General features: G+C 35.9%; 1 protein-coding gene across 5 annotated transcripts in view; it reads right to left on the bottom strand.

The window, feature by feature from the left end:
* TBC1D5 (TBC1 domain family member 5) overlaps window positions 1-19,887 on the bottom strand; it is a 317,128-nt gene that overhangs the window by 284,839 nt on the left and 12,402 nt on the right. For all 5 annotated transcript variants that reach the window (XM_040072842.2, XM_040072823.2, XM_058421817.1 and 2 more), the window contains exon 2: window positions 4,303-4,364. The gene's annotated coding sequence lies outside the window, so the exon portion shown is untranslated. The remainder of the gene's footprint in view (window positions 1-4,302; window positions 4,365-19,887) is intronic.

Here is a 19,887-nt window from a genome sequence, read left to right as displayed (position 1 = left end):
TAATGTCTGCAATGTATCTTTTTAAAATATCAGACTTTCATCAATGTCAGCTCTGATCAATTCTACATCCCTTAACACAGACTTCCAAAATGCCTTGCAAAGCAGCTACCCTATAAAACGAAACAGAACTTGAATATTCATTTTACAAAGCCAACACATGTGTTTGGTCACAAATACTGGACTATTTTTCTAGTGTTTCCTTCTTTTTAAACTTGTAAAGTTTGATTTGAGAGAGTGCCGATCCCTATTCTGTGAAGCAAGCTAGCATCATCAGGATGACAAAATCAAGTCTTATTGTGGCAAGAAGAAACATCATTTAGTGTCAACAACACACTGCTATTGATTTGAACTCCTCCTTGCCTCACGGGTGAAATAACAAGCTCCTACACACAGACTCTCTAAGCATACCAATAGAGGAAAGAGGCAAGAAAAATACTAAAAATGGCTGTAATAAAGATACAACAGGAAATATGTGAGTCATGAGATGCAAATTCTTTTATCTGTATGAAACCAATTGAAGAAGAGCTTAATATGGCTTCTGCAATTTCTATGGAGTTAGATTAGAACAGAAATATACCTACCAATAATATACCAGATTTAGGCTTTCCAACCAGTATCTCCTAACTGTTCAACACGCTCTGTGAAACAAGTCAGCTTCACGTTCATTATCTAATACTTACTAATCATTTTCCTAAAATGTCGCCTTATTTTAGCATCCTGGTTCACCATTTCAGCAGAAATTATCCTTTAACAATACTGGCAGGATCTCACTAAAGCAGAGCTAAGAAACTGTCAACACAGCCAGGTTGACTCTTTTCCTATTTCTGAACAGACTAATTCAGGGGGAAAAAAAAAAAAAAAAGTATCTTTCTTTTAAAAAAATAAAAAAAGAATAAAGACATGGTCATGCGACATCAATATAAATACCACTTTGCACAGTGCCCTGGTTTTGGATGCATTAGAGTTCATTGTCTTCCTCAGTAGCTGTAAAGAGCTGCGTTTTGGATTTAGGATGAGAATAATGTTGGTAACACAATGATGTTCTTGTTGCTGTTAAGCAGGACTTGGTCTAATTCAAAGGACTTTTCAGTGTCTCATGCTCTGCCAGTGTAGAGGTGCACAAGAAGTTGGGAGGCAGCACAGCCAGGGCAGCTGATCCAAAGTGGCCAAATGGATATTCCATACCACAGAACATCATGGCCAGTATATAAGCTGGGGGGAGTTGACCAGTACATGCCAATCACTTCTCAAGGACAGACAGAAGCTGGGGGTCAGTCTGCAGGTGGTAAGCAATTTTTTTAAAATTGTTTTTCTTGGGTTTTATTCACCCTCTCTGTTTTTTCTATTCTCATTACTATTATTATTATATTTTTCTTTATTTCAACTTTTATTTCAAAATCTCTTGTGTTTTATCTCTTTCCAATTCTACTCCTCATCCTATCCTATCATGGCAGAGAGGGGAATGAGCAAGGGGCTACAAATTATGGTTGCCAGCTGGGTTAAACCGCAACACACATCAATAGTTCCTTTTCTAGAACTTAAACTATGTATTTAAGCAAACCTGCAAACTAAAAAATGTAGTGAGATGAAATACTGCTTGTGTTGTCTAATTGCACCCAAAATTTCAGCTAATTTCAAACACTTTCGTAGCATCAATTTAGCATGCTAGAATTCCATAGTCTATCTCTTAAAACATGAACAAAGTAATATACAAAGCATAAAATATTACTTGAAGATAACTTCCTTGTTAAAAATACTGAAGTATAGGGAACAAAGCTATTTTCATACCACATCCAGAAAATGGATGAGGTGTAAAAGAAATCTCTTGTTTAATGTGACCTTTGGCTGTACTTTCACTTGTCATCATTATGAAGTAGCTACTCTCAGTGCCAACACATAAGCTGCGTTATATTATCCCATAACAGTAGTAGCACGTCTTTCATGGAGTGTTTCATACTTCAAGAAACTGGTGGCAGAATGCACTGATAGCACTTACCTTTGTAGCTGCTTATAATAGGTCTTATTCAACAATAAGACCTCATTTACAAAAAGAAATAAGAGTGTACTAAATTTCAGAGAGCATATCGAATAAACTAGGATATGTTGAGGAACTCCCTTGGAGTTCTCAGCTTCTGTGAAAACATTCAAATAAGGAGAAATGTAAATTTCAGATTGGAACTCTGCCCCAAATAATAATATTAAGAGCTTTGTTACTGTGCACAGACCAAAAATACTGCATCATTAAGATCCGCAACATACTTGACTTTTCTTAACGCATGTAATTAAGAAAATATTTCTGGAAAGCAAATGAATTTGAAATTCAAGTAAGATTAATAGAACAAATACAGCAAATTTACGTTTTATACAATGGTAGCAAGCTGCAGAATAAAAATCAGTAGCTATCATTATCTAAAGCTGTTCATCTAACACCATAGAGAGAAAAACTATTGATACATACTGTACACACATTTTTATCCATGTATATAAATCAAAGGAAACAGCTTCCTTTAAGGCAAGCATATGAAGATACTACAGCAAGATACAAATTAAATATTCATACATTCAATATTTCAAAATAAGGAATTTGGATATACACATGCATAATTTAGGTTCTATAGTGAAACCTGTCTACAGAGGCCATTTCTACTGTATTTCAACAGCACTGAAACTTGAAATGTACAATGCAGCCTTTCCATGCTGTGTTAAAACTTTAAAGTATATAGAAATTCATTTCAAGCACTAAACATAGAATAAAGGCCATATTATGCACACGGCACTTCTGCAGAGGAACTGCTGCTTTGCCCTATTCATTACAGCTCTGAAACGGTGCTGTCAGTCCTGCAAGGTGGTTTTGGACTGCCTGAGGTACTTGCTGGGAACTGGGGCCAAGCAGACAACTTCAGGAACAAGGTGGCTCACTGGCAATGAAGAGTCCATCAGTCAGAACTGACTCCAAATCAAATTCTGATCACAGGCATGGATTTTAAACTCTGTTGAGCTGGTGCTCACACCTAAAGCCTGAAATTGACCCCTTTACACTGCCCTTATATATTCACTCAAGCCTCTCAGACCTTTTCGATTGGCAGAGGAAAGGAACACAAAAACAGGTTTTGGATTATGTTGTGCACTAGAAATGATTCTTTGGGATCATAGAACCTGAAAGTAGTTTCTGTACAATAACACAGGCATGTTAAATTTGAAGAGCTTATAAATTCCTATGCATGCAAAAAACACTGGCAGAAAGAAACCCCTTACTCTCCACCTTCCCTCCCTCAACATGTATATCCTGCACGTATCTAAAGGTACCACCATTCCTCCCCAAGTATTTAAAACCTTGCCACTGAAAAAGAACACAAATGTGAATATTTTATTTTCTTATTAAAAGTTAAACATATTGGTTCAAACACCAAAAGCCTCATTTTAAAAACATCCATTTTATGGAACAAAAATATACGTTAACTTGAAGAATAATTAAAGAGTGCTTGTTAAGGGGAAATAAAACTACTCTGTTTCTACACAGTTTAAAGTAAACATTTATCTTTGCCCCTTAAAGGTCACTCATTTGATCTTGACACACCTATGAAATCATAGAAGCAAAAGCTAAATAAGTAGAAAAGTGCTATTAAGCAACATAAAACTAAACAAAATTAGTATCTACATGGTAAATTACTTCATTGAAAACCATCTATGGATTCTGCAAAGAATATACTTTTGCCTTAGAGCTAGTACTTTAATTTTCAAGAACTAAGAAAAAAAAATCAAAACTAGTCAGTAACAATGCAGCGTCGAAAAGCAATAAACTCAAAATTAAGTTATAAATAATTTAAAGCATGTCATGAAGATGTATTAATAATTCATCAGATAAATAATTTACTAAATAATCAAATAAATAAATAATGAAATACATAAATAAATCAGCAAATAAATAATTCTGCAAAATAACCTAAACAATAAGTCACTAAAACAAATGACAAACCTACAAAACTACAATGATTTCCTAAATTCCGATAGTTTTAAATAAACAAATGTATATAAACTAGATCAATCTTTGGTGGGTAGAGAAATATTTTTCACTGCTATTGGTGAATTCCTGATTACACTGCACTAGGATACAATTTTAGATTTTACAAGAGTGCAGTTTTTCCTTTGTAAATTATTAACATGATTGCTACAATACATCCTGCTCTGTATTTTACAAGTAATCCCTTTATGTAGCTCACTTTTCTCCTCAAAAATGAAAATCTCTTTACAACATTCTTAATTCACATATTTCTTTTTTTTTTTCCTGGGTGCAGTACTTACAACACTGCAATGGCCTTCTTGGTGACTGTCTTATTGTCTTCTGCAAACCTTCAGAAGTTTTGCTGCAGGGGAAAAACAAGTAGAATAACCTTAATTATTACAGATGGTATCTCATTCATTAGCAGATGACAACATTTTATTTGAAAGCACAAGAAAAGCTGTTTTGTAATTCTACAAAGCAACTTAATGTGAAACAACCATTACAGTTTGCAACTACCAAAAGTTTTTAGAAGTCTTTGGTGGAATGAGTTCAAGCAGACTGAGGCCTGTTTCTTTTATTTAAGCTGACACACAATCTGTGCAAACTGGCACTAATTCAGATGTAAAGACAAACCACGAGAAGGACAAAATACTTGGCTGACATCTAATGTTATCCTTGATTTTGGAAGTTCATAGGCCTTGAAAGAATACAGTGAGACCATTTAATATCCACTATCTAAGTACATTCACAATTTAATTAGAACACCGCACTCCAAAGCCAACATTGGTACCACAAAGGTCAAAATCCACTCTTCTCCTTAATCAATCTTCAGTCCCCATTTATTTTAATGAATAATATTGACAGTTGCTACAGCTTTCTTCAAAGTGGTAGTCTGTAAATATAGCAGTTGAAGAAATGTGCCACAAGTGTAATCATGCTATCAACTTTTATCCGTTCTGTCAAAAAGGTTTATTTGCCTTCTTCCATAACATGCATTACATACAGGAAAGAGCAAGACAGTTTTACAAACCATGCTACTGACATGGTTTCTTTATCTCTGGACTGGACTGTAAAAATGAAGGAATACATCATATATTGTATACATGCATGGTTTTTTGCTACTTGTTTCAAAGGAAACCAGTGTGCAGTGTTGTTTCTGCAAGTAATATCTCAAATTGCTGATGGTGCTGCTGTATTTCAGCATTTAAAAGCAAAAAGGATAATTTACTCTTAAAACTACCTGGGCACATTATATTTAACAAGTCTCAAATTCTCTTTAGGGATTATAATAAGAAAACACTTTGCTTAATCATAAATTTTATATTTATCTTGGCTAAACACCCTCCTTTGGATAGACTGCCAGGTTTTGTCAAGAAAAATCAACACAGTGGAAATGAAGCACTTGTTCTGTTGTGTGGTCATTCAAAAGAGTATGTAGAAGTAATGTAATTGTGCACCAGTGCTGCTGACAATTTCATGCTCTCATACACTCATTTCAATTTGCTTTAAAAAGGACTATTCCTCCTGGCTAAATATAGTCATCATGAAAAGCATACCTCGCCTTTGAGCTAATAACACTGCAAGCCCCAAGACACAACAGCACAAAAGCTTCTATATTTTAAGGAACCTGAAGCACTTTCTTCTCACAGTATGTGTTTCTGAAGTGGGATAAATGAGACTGGTATTTTTATTAAGGTATTCTCATTTAGTGTACAGATTTCTCTTTGAAAATGACAATTCATTCCCACACCCCATCTCTGAATCCCATCCAGCCCCAAAACAAATCATATATATCCCAAATGCTTCTTTTTTTGAAACAGGTCTTTGTAAAAGCAGTCTATACTTTCACACATTAAAAGATTTTGAGGATTACTGAGATATACAATGGCTCTGGAGGTTTTGGAATCAGACCTTCTATAGGAAGAACCATTTGGTCATAGAACATCCATCTGCAGCTTTGGATACCTCTGGTAGCAGTTATTTTTCACCAATGAGTTACAGTAGAGCTAAAGCTGTAATTAGAGTTACTGACATCCTAAACCCCATTTTTTTCCCCTTCCTTTTAAAATTTACTTAATTTTTAATTACTTTCATGTTTAATTTGGGCTTCTAATCTGTGGTTAGAGAACTCACCTCCTCACACAACTACTTCTGTCTAAGCTGGAGGGTCATAACTACCTGCTCAAATAAGACATGCTAATCATTAAAAGAGGAACACAAACCAGCCAATAACCTGGGATACTGCCACATTTCTCCCACTTGCAATCAAATGCAAATTCCACCCTACACAAGAAACAAAGACAGAAACTGAATTTGATTCCCTTCCTCTCTTCTGCCAGCTGGACCCTTCCACCCCCCTAGCCCTCAAATATCATATACGTGCCTTACATCAGGCAGATCATGATCAGTAACAGAAGACTAAAGCAGAAGGCACTGATGTTCAGGTGCATTTCATAGAGGAGAACAGCAAAAATCGAGTAATTGTGTGCATTCTCTACTCTGCCCAATCTGGGAAGCTGTGCTATAACAGGTCATAGGCTCCACAGGGAGGCTCCCTTGCTGGCAAGGAAGTTAATTTGGGTGATAATTCAAGGAATTGGATTATCCACACCTAAGAACAAATTTCAGATTATTTACAATGGCAAAATTATAAATCAGGCTCACAGTAAAAGAACTGAGCAACAACGCTATTTCATTCTCCACCTCTTGATACTGCCATTATCAGAAAGTTTCTTAGTTTGAAGGTACAAATTAGGCCAAAAGAAACCACAATCTGCTGCTTCCTTCCTTTGGGAACTCATGAATATAGGAAACAGAAATTTTAGAAAGAGACTGCCATGTAATATGAAAATTTAGGATTTTTTTTTTTTTTAATACTCAGGAGTAAACACAGAGAGAAAGAGAACGGCTGGACAGAACTGCTTAACCAGATTATAGTTAAGGTAAGGTATTGACCGCTATATTCTGACCCACTTTTCAAGGATTCCTGGACTTGTTACAACATTACACAAAATATTTTGCATTATCAATGAAAAAAATAAATAAAAGAAACTTGTGATCGTTTATTATATTTAGGAACTTAAATAATGCATAAATATTTCAAGACTAGAAGGTTCATTCTTGCACTACAATTTCCTCCCTCTATTTACTACAATTGATCAATTAAATTAAAGATTATCTGTTTGGCCCACATATAAAGATACTTCTGTGATGCAGTGGAGTATTTAAAAAAATTTTAAAATGTATCTGATTTTTTTTAATAAAAAGTAAAAAAGTGTTTGTTATACATATTGATAACTAAATACTGTAAAAGTAACTCAGTCCTACAATGTTATTTTACATACAATTTTAAATATGTTCTTGGTATAAAATCTGAGTATTTCTGAATAACTTTTTAACCAGCTTATTCCAATTGTTTGTAAAGTAAATTCAATTCTGAAATACTGAAACATAGCAAAATGTTAAATCCCAAACTAGCAAATAAATGCCTAGCAATAAAAGACATAGCTCATTTGACTGTTATGACCCACACTTCCTAGTGGATTTTTAGATAAAAACAAGCAGATTACCAGCAAAGGTTTATCTCAAATTCCCACATGTACAGCATGCCACATTAAATATATGCAAATCAACATCTTTCTCCTCTAGTTTTTTTGAGTTGACAACTCTCATGACCTGCAGCCACGGTTAACGACTACAATTATTTGACTTTCATATTTATACAATCAGTCATCAGATATGCATGTTAACTGATTTTAACAGATAGTTTTGTATTCTAATGATTAACAGTAAGTGTATATTTTACCAACTTCTTGATTTATAAGAAAATAAAACTTATATCAGTTTTCACAACTAACCCTTCATTGTATTGATTTGCAGTATTCAATGGGAACTTCTCAGTAACATGTTAACCTGGAAGTACTCGAAACTTAGGAATCTTCATTTTGGTAGCAAAATTTAATTTTACAATTACAGCCACTCTTCTATTGTGTCTAAAATTTATTTGAGCAATGCACTGTCAATTTATTGGAATTGATGAAAGATATTTAATATTCACATTTTGCCAGTTAAAAGTTAGTTTCTCTTTTTAAAAGAACCTTAGTAATGCACTCCTGGATTTCAATAAGCACCCAGATGTCATATATATGACAGAGTACAACACTGTATTTAAGATCCTTATTTTTCAAGTAATATGCTTAGGGCCAAAGGGTTCCTCTGTTGTCATCACTAAATATATTAACTGAACTATTATTTGTTTTGTTTTGTTTTTTTTTTTTTTTTTTTTTTTTTTTTTTTTTTTTTTTTTTTTTTGTTTGTTTTTTGGTTTTGGGTGTTTTTTTTGTTTTGTTTTGTTTTGTTTTTTTTCACATGGCTGAAAACTTATTCTTTGCAATTAAATTTTTATTTTGGATGCCCTATTTCCGGAAGCACAAAATAAGAAATTACAAATTGCACACATTTTCACGTGAAGAACTGACTATCTTGTAAGATTATACAATGTGCAATCATTACCTTCCGCAATTAATGGTTGTTGTTCTTTAAGTCTATTAATATAAAAGAGTGGATATTGCATCTTACTCTCAAAAAGATCAGATTGTGTCTTGTTCTACAGAAGGGTTCTCCCAATTTAGGCCTTAATTGCTGTTGTACTAACTGATCATGAACCAATTTTGGTAAAGCAAGGATCCCTTTCTCAGCATATTTTAATACCAATATAGATATTTTCATTTCTGTAAAATGCAGAATCTTTCTATTTTTTATAAATAAATGAATTAAGTGCAGAGACTATTCAGCTTGTATTCAGGTGAGCTTTGCACACTTCACGTTCCGCTACTATTCTTTTTTTCTGGTAGCTTCAATTAAGTTCAAGTGAGATCTATCCACTATGAGATTCTGAGACATTCTCCACAACAAGAAGAGATGCTAGCGCACTCATGTAGATACACAATGTTTATTCAAGTTCTTGTAATGGACCAGGGACAGAAGAAACTCAAAAGTCACACTGTACAACCATGAATAAGCACCTTAACCCCTAAAACACTCTTTAATGGGCTTCTCTGATTTTTAAAAAGTCTTGATTTCACATTGAACATGAGAAAGTTAGTAAATATACAATGGGATTCTGTTGCTTACTTAATAGCTGTTTTCCTTAAACTATGCTCTTCGGTGTCTCCATAAATTATTTGGATGCAGGACTCAAAAGTATACTAAGTTTGCTGACAGCACTATATTGGGAGGAGCTGTTGACTCCTTCCATGGCAGTAAGGTCTTGCAGAACCATCTTAGCAAATTAAAGTGCTTGGCAATCACCAGCTGACAATTTACAAGGGCAAATGCTGGAATCTGCAGCTGGGACAGGGCAACCCAGGATGTATGGACAGACTGCGGAATGAGGGGCTGCACAGCAGCCCCATGAAGGGACTGGGGGCCCTGGTCAGTGGTGAACTGAATCTGAGCCAGCAGTGCCCTGGAAGCCAGGAGGGTGTCCTGGGGTGCATCAGGCACAGCGCAGCCAACCGCGCAAGGGAGGAGATTGTCCTGCTCTGCTCTGCACTGAGGTGGCCTCATCTTGAATATTGTGTGCAGTTTTGGGCACCACAATAGAAGGAAGATATAAAGCTATTAGAGAGTGCAGAGAGCCCAAAGGACGATGCAGGGTCTCGAGGGAAAAACATACAAGGAGCGGCTGAGGTCATTTGGTTTGTTCAGCTGGAGGAGACTGAGGGGAGACCTGCAGTTAAAACTTTTTGTGAGGGGAAGTGGAGAAGCAGACAATGATCTCTCCCCTCTGGTGACCAGTGACAGGACCCAAGGGAAAGGCCTGGAGTTTGTCAGGGGAGGTTTAGGTTGGATATTTGAAAACAGTTCTTCACCCAGAGAGTGGCTGGGCATTGGAACAGGCTCCCCAGGGAAGTGGTCATAGCATCAAGCTTGACAGAGTCCAAGGAGCATTTGGACAGCACTCTTAGGTACATCCTGTGACTCTTGGGGCTGCACTGTGCAGGGCTGGGAGTTGGACCTGATGATCCCTGTGGGTCTCTTCCAACTCAGGATATTCTTTGATTCTATAATTCATTTAAGTTAGGATTTATATAAACATTTTCACAAGATGCCTAAACCTAGATTAAAGTAGAAACAAAAGAAAATACTGTTTACTATTCACTATTTTTAAACAATATGTTAATTGCTCATCTTGAAGATTGATCATTAGAAGTAGCATATGATTAACAATACTCATTGTATTTACTAAAAACTGAGAGGAAACAAAGAGTAGAAAGCAACTGCTGATCATTTCTGATGACAACTTTTATATGAAGAATCGCAACTACAATATATTCCACAGTTAAGGGTTAAATTAAGGCTATAAGTTGAAAGAAGACCAATAAAACACGTTCTGGGAAATGAAAAAATAGTGTACCTAAAAAATGTCCAGTTCTAAGACAAATATGAGTTCAGGGATAGCAAGCCACCACCCAGACGCTTCAGATCACTAAGACTACTACGGAAATTGTGATAGGGACAGATGAGTGAAAAAAAATCCGGAAGTTCAGTATGAGTATATCAGTATCCAACAGTCTATGCATAATCTTAGCCACAAATATGAAGCTGAATCGACAAAATATAGAAAATCACTTACTATACTGCCCCTGTCGTACGGTAATGTGTCCTCCGGCACTATTCCACACAGAAGAAATAATCATGGAAATGGGTACCTTGAATACAACTAGGTACTTAAGTTCAGTTACCTGTATCCATACGTGATTGCATTTGATCAAAAATCATCAGGGATAAGGGTCTTCCACTGTCCTTGATGCAGAAAGCATAGTCTTTAGGATGTTTTGTTAACTTAATACCAAAAACATTTAATTACTTTGCAACTCACTGTATAACTTCAACAAAGCAAAAATATATTATCCATCAGCTGTATCAGTTCTGTACAGCTATATGAAAAGGTGCAAGGCATGGAAGGAAAAATTACAAAAACTGGGAAGAGAGGGAGGACAAAAGAAAATATTGAACATTTTTGTGAAAAATTTATCTAAGTCCACATATAGGTTATCTAAATGTGATAAAAATCACATTCATCAGAACTCCAAGTCTCAATTTGTGAAACAGAAAATGTTATACCACCTCCAAGATGTTTCATTTCAACCAATACTTGCCCTCCCTAAGTGCCACCCTATTTTATCATGGTGACTTAATTTCAATGGACTTGATAACACTAAGAAATAGATTAATAAGAATGACATTAGTTTTCTTGCATAAAACCAGCCCATAATGGGATGCTGCCTGTCTATAACGAAGTGGCATATGAATACTGCGTAAGTGGCCAAATTCCTCTTCTGACATGAATATTCCTTTTTCAAATCCCAGTGTCACCAGAAGAACTACGCCTTGTGGCATCCAAATGGACGAAACAGAAACTCCACTGCTAAGAAAAATGAAAGGCTGCAGTTTCTCTTTGAACAAGTAACTATTTTACACAGAATCATCAAGTTACCAAATGCAAACCACAGCAGAAAACTGCTGCAAATTTCAATCCTGTTAGTGGATACATGAATTTAGGGAAGAGGATGTAAGTATCATCACTGTAGGGCAAAATTGCTGGGTTTTATTTTAAACATGCTTAAACTCAACGTTTTAACTTAAACATTTAAGAGTGATTTTAGTCTGTAAGTTTTACATCTCTTGCCACCTGAAATGGGCGATCCAAATGTCTATAACAGCGCATTTGAAATGCCGAGTTATATTAATCTCACACTAACTATAGCAGTTCAATTTCAACAAATTTCTCAGGGTTTTTGCATATTGCTGAATAAATGACTCTGGAATTAGCTTACTTTTCTTGGAGGCATTATGAGAGATTATTTCTTAGTCTCCTCCTCTTTGATTTAGTACACATCTTCAGATAATTTATTAATGTTTTGGATATCTCATTCATCATCTATTATTACTAGTGTCATAAATTAGAGGAATGGAACAAAGCACTGGGCTATACACTTTTTCTATATTCATCAATAAAACAGCTACCTGTGTTAGTAAACGCTCTGTAAAGTAGTTGGTTTATCCACTAAGATAAGATCAGGAACAGTTTTTTAACTCAAATCCCAAAACAGATTAGATTTATAGTATAAGAGGTTATTAATGAAATAAAAATTAGGGCTTCACTTTAAAATATAAAAGGGTAGAGATAGCTGGTCTGCAAAACACAAAAACAAATGTCAGACATTGCTATGTCTTCTAAAATACTCAGATGTATTAGAAGGCTGATGAATCCCAGTTTTACTTGGAAAAAATTGATTCTTAAAAATGCTATAATTTTGTCAGCATACTATAAAACAGTAAACAGAAGGAAAGATTCAACCAACAGAAATTTAAATGTCAACATTTAAACCAGCGCTAATATTGCTCAAGAAGACAAGTTGCCTAAACTAGTGGTAAGTAGGAAAAATTAAATTCCTTGCCTTTTCATTTTTGTTTTTCCCTTCTTCTTTGTTTGTTTGGGGTTTTTTGACAAGCTAAAAACCAAGGACATTGGAAAATACAATTGTGAAAATTCCATAATATTTTTCAAGATAATGGATATTAGTGGGAATCCTCTAGGTAATAGTATGCTATTCTACAAAAAGTACTTTAAAAAAGACATTATTATGAAAACATTAACTACTGACCATTATGCCTGCATTAAATGACATATTTGAATTAAATCTGAATATCCCAAAATGAGTTTTTGTTGTTCTATGTAGACTGTTGATATATTTTGTACACATTCACTATTTACATTCCCTTACCTAAAAGTAAATCTCTCATTAAGACAAACTAGTATTTTGCATGATGTAACAATACTGCACTCATCTCTTTTCTACCTGTCTGTTGAAAATATTCAAGCCAGGGATAGGACTTTGTCAATGGAATGAAATGCAGAATTTAAGTTCTTATAATATAAAAGACAAGAACTCCAAATGTTATATTGGAAGTGGATAAAACACTTCCAATAGCAACTGTGTATCTAATTTCTACACTGGAAGAAATTCTTTCATCTCCAGGCACTACAGATTAGATATTTCAGACTCCAATATGACCTGAAAACAAAATAAAACTTTCCAACTACAAGTTTCTCATTGTGCCACCTCTAACTCAGGACCCTCATTAATTTCCTTATAGAACCTTCATTATCTGTAGCAACTGACGATCAATAAAACATACTTCTACCAATAACTTTTAAAGCTAATTCAACTCAACACAGTTACACTCTCCTATAATTATAACTAACAGTGGAACAGAAAATTAACTGTATTATGAGCTGCACCTTTTGTTAGTCTCCAGTTTGATCAGTTTGGCAATGATTGTACTTCTTATTCGATCTATAAAGGCAGTTTGCAATCAAAAAGAACCTCATCATTAGATGATGAAAATAAGTAGTACCCTCTTTGCACTAAGGTGCACTTGGCTTGAGGACTTACATAACGGAGAGAAGCCAATCCCTTCTCTGACTGAGAGCAACCATTTGCACTCTCTTATCTCTGCCTCACTTCAGATAAAAATGACACACTGTCAGGGAAATGCTAAAAGTTATTATGATATTCACCCATTAGTAGGTACCCTGAATTCTATTTTCAGTCTTGGTGAATTTCTAACTTCTACAATGAGAAACTTAATTAGACAAGAGACTATAAGCAAGTCATACCCAAAATGTCCAGCAGCAGTCTAGAAGTAACAGGTACAAGACAATTCTCTGGTGAAAAAGGATTTCATTGAACCTGGTCTCCCATGACAAATGTAATTGCTCTAGCAACTGAGTGAGTAGTCCAAAAAAATGGAAGCGTTGGCAATGGTAACATTCACTTATGCAAGAGTCTTCTTAAGTGCTTTCAAAATATCTGAGATTTTTCCCCTTCCTGTCTTTTTGTTCACTGAGTGAATGTCTGCATGGAATTCTTAACAAATCAAGGAACACACATGGTTAATTTACTTCAGACTAATTTCAATACGTTAACCTTGGGATGCCTGGAAGAAGGTTTTTCTTCTCCTCATCCCAAAGAAGTTATTACTTCCTTATCTAAAACTTTACGACAAAATCCCAGTGAAGGGTAACTACATTATTTTCCAGATAAATAAGCAGGTAACCTGTTCTATATTCTGAATACACAGTTTCACTTGTTGGTGATAGATTTTAACATTAATTAATGACACTAAAAAAGTACTAAAGAATCATGGAAAGAATGCTTTGTCTCATTCCAGATGGAATGTGGAAGACAAGAGTCAAATTAAATAATTATGCCAACATAACTTTCTGTTAACTCTTGCTACCTAATTCTCATAACCTTCAGGTCTGCTGAAAAGATCACCAATGAATAATAAGTTGCATGCTGAATAGAGAGCAACCAACCACCAAGAAGTAAACAAAAATAATACTTCTTTGGTTAGAATATAGAATAAAAACCATGGAATCTTGAATTAAATAGTTTTCTCTTTTTAGATTTATTCTCATTGTAGGTTCTACAAGACACAAAGTTCTGTCTTCTTTTTAACATCAGATATTCAGAAGGCTTCAGATATTTGCATAGCTGCTAGATAGGATCAGTACTCGTAAATGGTGACTCAACTTGATTTTAAGGGACATCACTGTTATATTCTCTGATTAGAGAAATTACATGAAATTTAAATGTTTGCTTCTCAGCAACACCATATCCTCTAAATTGTACTAGTACAACTGAGTACCTATTCTCAGACATATTTTTAAGCCCCATATATTAGAACATTCATTCATGTTTCCTTAGTGGACCAGAAGCACGTGTGGTCCTGCTATTATCTAACACATTTATCACTGGGACAAAAGGCCAAGCCGGATACTTGAAATCCTATTACCACAAAGTAGTGGTTAAATGCAAGAGGTGAACTGGGAAGATGGTATTCTGAAGCAAGCAGACAGGTAGCAGCGGAGGGCCAAAGCCGACAATAACCAGAACCAAAGACAAACTCCTCCACAGGAGGCTGTGAAACTGATTTCCTCAATTCAATTATTACCACTTAGTAAAGAAGTTTACTAGAGCTACATGATTTAACAACTGTTAAACCAGCATTGCTAAATTCAGAATCCACTAAAAACATACTAGAAATTGTCGCAAAGAAATAGGGCTTGTTTACTCCTCATTACAGTGCCAGTGAGTCAAAGAGTTTATTTTAAACAACAAAAGCCTGACAGACGAAAATGTCGCCAGCTCTGTCAGACTCCAGTAAGAGAAAGTCAAGGCTCAAATGATTGTGTTGATCTTTGACTGAAACTGTAAAACAAGTCAGTTTCTTCAAAGCCAAACATAACACTGAAGCCAGCAATAAGGGATGTTTTAGTTTTTTCCACACAATGAATTTTCTGATATCATGAGCTCTGAAAGTTTTTAATCAAACTAAAACAGCATTAGCAAAGCAAATATATATGACCCAGGCCCATAAGCTATCACAGGACTGGTTTTCCTGACTAATCTTATTTTTTTTTCTCATCTGAATTGTAGCATTAATACTTCTTAATAATAGATAACCTCAAATTTTTAACCAGCTTTTAACGCCTGTTTTCTTTCACTATCTAAATCTGAACAATAATCTGTATTTGTCCATTGACTAAACTCCAGAGTATCCGTATTTTATTAGTCACATAAAAATTGGAGTGCTACCCACAAGACTTCAAGATACAACACTTCAGTGACACAGATCAGAATCGAAAATTCATCCCATTTAAATACTAACAGCCTTAAGACACATGATTTTATGCTTTTAATTTAAATAAAGGTAATTGAAAATACCGTGTTTAATGTTCAGAAGTGATTCTTAGATATCCTTCCTGAACTCCTGATTCTCAGTATGACCAGCTGTATCTTATGTTAGTCATCTCATTCCTTTTTTAAAAAGTCTGCATTCACTAAATCCCTCTCAATGTATGTTCCATTGGAATTTTATAGTATATTTATTAAGATTCCTGTTGTTACTCATTAAAAATCAGATTCATCAATGTTTACTTTCTAATTTTAGACATAAATTTATTTGAAGTAAAATTTTAACCCATACAAAGGAAACTAATTTTTGCATACTGCAGACGTCATAACCCCCACAGAAGAGTAATAGCCGAAATTAAGTTAATGACTGGAATCTGAGCCAGAAACACTGGACAGACAGTAGTTTAATTTAACCAATTGCTGCACAATCTCTTCTTCCCACCTCTTACCTCCAGTAAATTTATCTTGATTAAAACTATATTGGTCAGTTCAAGTTTGTTTAGCTACAGGTCTTTCCATCACTGACATCAACACTGAAGTCACTCAGGAATTAGAAGTACAAATCAATTTCGTCTTCCTGGAACAAATCTTAACCATCCACAACCACAGGACCCCAATATTTGACTTCAGGAACTAACTGCTTAGTAAGCATCTGGAAAGTAATGAATTACTTCACTTAGCTGTAGCAGCACTTTATTATCCATTTTATGCAAGAATTCACAATGATAACAAGCGTATTGCTTGGCATGGAGCAAAACCATGCAGGCAACCAACAGATATTTCCTCTGACCCCTGTCAGATCAATTAATTTGGTAACAGAGACAAATGCCTTCGGAACAGCAGAGCAAGGCAACAAAATTCCTCTTAAATGATAGAAACAGAAAAGAATATATATTGTGAAGAAGTGAAAAAAGTTTTAAAAATAATTCACTGAAGTAATTCTCTATACCACCAGTAAAGCTGTTTTCAGTAATGTACAGCTATACAATACTTTATATTAAAATAATTTCATGACATCATATGTTTGCCAGAAAATGATGGCATAGGCTACCTATCCAGAATGCTTGCCATTACAAACATTTCATTTAACAGAATAGAATCGTTTAGGTTGGAAAAGACCTTTAAGATCATCAAATCCAACCATTAACACTGCCAAGCTCACCATGTCCCAAGTGCCACATCCACACATCTTTTAAATACCTCCAGGGGGCTGGTGACCCAACCATTTCCCTGGGGAGCCTGTTTCAATGCTTGACAAATCTTTTGGTGAAGAATTTTTTCCTAATGCCTAATCTAAACTTTCCCCAGCACAACTTGAAGGTGTCTCCTCTTGTCTCATCACTTGTTACCTGGAGAAGAGACTGACCCCGCACCTGCACACGACCTCCTTTCAGGTAGTTATAGGGAGCAACAGTGTCTCCCCTGAGCCTCCTTTTCTAGAAGCTAAACAACCCCTGCTCCTTCAGCCACTCCTCATGTACTCCAGACCCTCCACCAGCTTCACTGTCCTCCTCTGGACTTACTCCAGACCTCAAAGTGTTTCTTGCACACAGGCTTCAAGGTATGGCCTCACCAGTTCCAAGTGCAGGGGGACAATCACTGCCTCGGTGGGTCCTGCTTGCCACACTACTGCTGATACAGGCTAGGACACCGAGGGCCTTTTTGGCCACCTAGGAACACAGTGGCTCATGTTCAGCTGCTGTCGACCAACATCCCCAGGTTCTTTTCCTCCAAGAAGCTCTGCAGCCACTCTGCCCCAGCCTGTAGCACTGCCTGGGGTTGATGCGACTCAAAGGCAGGACCTGGTACTTGGCCTTTTTGAACCTCGGACCATTGGCCTTGGCCCATCAACCCAGCCTGTCCAGGTCCTTCTGTGGAGGGTTCCTGCCCTCCAGCAGATCAATGCTCCTGCCCAACATGGTGTCATCCGCAAACTTACTGAGGGTGCACTCCATCCCCTCATCCAAACCCCTGATAAAGGTATTAAACAAGGCTTATTGAGCTCTGGGGACACCACTGTGATCTGTCATCAGCTGTACAAGTGTACCTCCATTCACCACCACTCTCTGGGCCTGGCCAGCCAGCCCATTTTTACCCAGTGAAGCATCTGCCTATCCAAGCTATGAGCAGCCAGTTTCTCCAGGAGAATGTTGCGGGAAATGACAGTAAAGACCTAAAGTCTAGGTAGACAACATCCACTGCCTTTCCCTCATGCAGTAGGCAGGTCACCTTGTCATAAAGAGAGATCAAGTTGGTCAAATAGGACTTGCCTTTTCAGAAACCCCTGCTGGCTGATCATGAGGTTGCTCTGTATACGCCATGTGATGTCATTCAAGACGAATGCCTTATATACACACTTTTAAACCTTAAATTTGCACACACAATGCAAACAATACTTACTGTAAAAAGAAAATAGCTTACCTAATGAGATCAGTTAAAATCCAAAATCTAAACACCAAACCAAGTCAACCATAAACAGCAGGAATAATGCCCATGTAATTTTTATATCTTGTATTTACCAATCTTCTGCACTTTAACTAATGTAAAATACATCAACTTAGAAAATGTAGGGCAGTTAACATTTTTTATTATAGGGGATTATCTTCAGGGTTAAAAAAGTTACACTGTGAATACAAATTTCACATGATCTTAAAAAGAAAAAATAAATCTGATGCATCTCTATCTACTAGTCACATGACAAGACAATGTGAAGCTTACATCATTCAAAGATTATCAAGATAGCTGTGTGTTTAATTATTAGTCAGTAACCATTCAAAGCCCTAGTTATTCATTCATCTTCCTTTATTCCACATGCTGAACTAGAGACTCCTTGAATAAAAATTCCCACTTCACTGACTGTAACCCTGATCAAGTGAGTAAGATGGAGAATTAAAACTAAGATACAGTTTTTATTAAAAGAAAGTCTACTTTTACTTCTGTGAATTTCAAAATTTTGTTGTGCTCTTGTTGTTCAAATCTAAGAATGGATCTTTCATCAGCTGTAATAAAGAACCAACTGCCATAACACTGTCTTTATCCACAAATCAGCCACTGAGGTTAGTTAATGCCTAACAAGCAGACTTTAGTTTAGAATCACAGAATCACAGAATATCCTGAGTTGGAAGGGACCCACATGGATCACTGAATCCAAATCTTGGCCCTGCACAGGACACACCAAGAATCACACACTTCTTGAATGCTGTCAGGCTTGGTGCTGTGACTACTCCTTGGGGAGCCTGTTCCAGTGCTCAGCCATCCTCTGAGTGAAGAACTTTTCCCTGATAAGAAATGCAGTCCAACTACAGGACTATAGGAAATTCCTGATGTCCTATGGCAGCAGTACCAGCATCAGTAAAGAAAGCCCATGTGGAGAACAGAACAGTCATTCTTGGCTTTTTTTTCCCCATGTAGGTACATTTCGATGCTGTTTAGGAATGGCAGCAGTTTTCTGGCCTGAATGCTCCAGACATCTTCTTAAGATCAAGATTCATCGAAAGCAAAGAGATAATTTGCTTATAATAGTATGCATATAGATAAGGTTTACGTATCTGATATAGAATTCTAAAATGCTTATAATGTATGCACAGAACCTCTTATACTGACTAAATATTGAAAATCTCCCAGCACCTACTACAGCTTTATGAAAGAGATGTAAATGGAAAAATAAACAACTTCTTTCTGGTTTTGTTTGTTTGTTTGTTTGTTTGTTTGTGTTTTTTTAGTCTCTAGAGAATTAAGAGAACAGGCGGTTCTTGAAACACATTTCATGAACTGTCATAAGCAAGACAGATTAACTGACATAAGATCCACCACAGCTGAGTGGTCAAATATGCATAAGTACATGTATAACCATTTCAATTAATGAATGAAAAACATTTTTTCTTAGTCAGTAACACATTACCAATTGGCCTTATACCAGCCTTACTGAACATTAAAAAGTGTGATAATCAAGTGTAATAATAAAAAAATCAAAGCAAAAAGAGAATTCTGCTTTGGGCAGAACATGATCGGAGGACATCCATCTGAACCAAGTGAAGGTGATTGTTCTAAGCCATGTTGAGTCTAAGACTTCCATTGCACACAGTCAATAGACTGGGACTAAATTCAGTTGTA

This window comes from Hirundo rustica, chromosome 1 (genome assembly GCF_015227805.2).
Source record: "Hirundo rustica isolate bHirRus1 chromosome 1, bHirRus1.pri.v3, whole genome shotgun sequence".
Lineage (NCBI taxonomy): Eukaryota > Metazoa > Chordata > Aves > Passeriformes > Hirundinidae > Hirundo > Hirundo rustica.
This window is presented reverse-complemented; position numbering and strand designations above follow the sequence as displayed.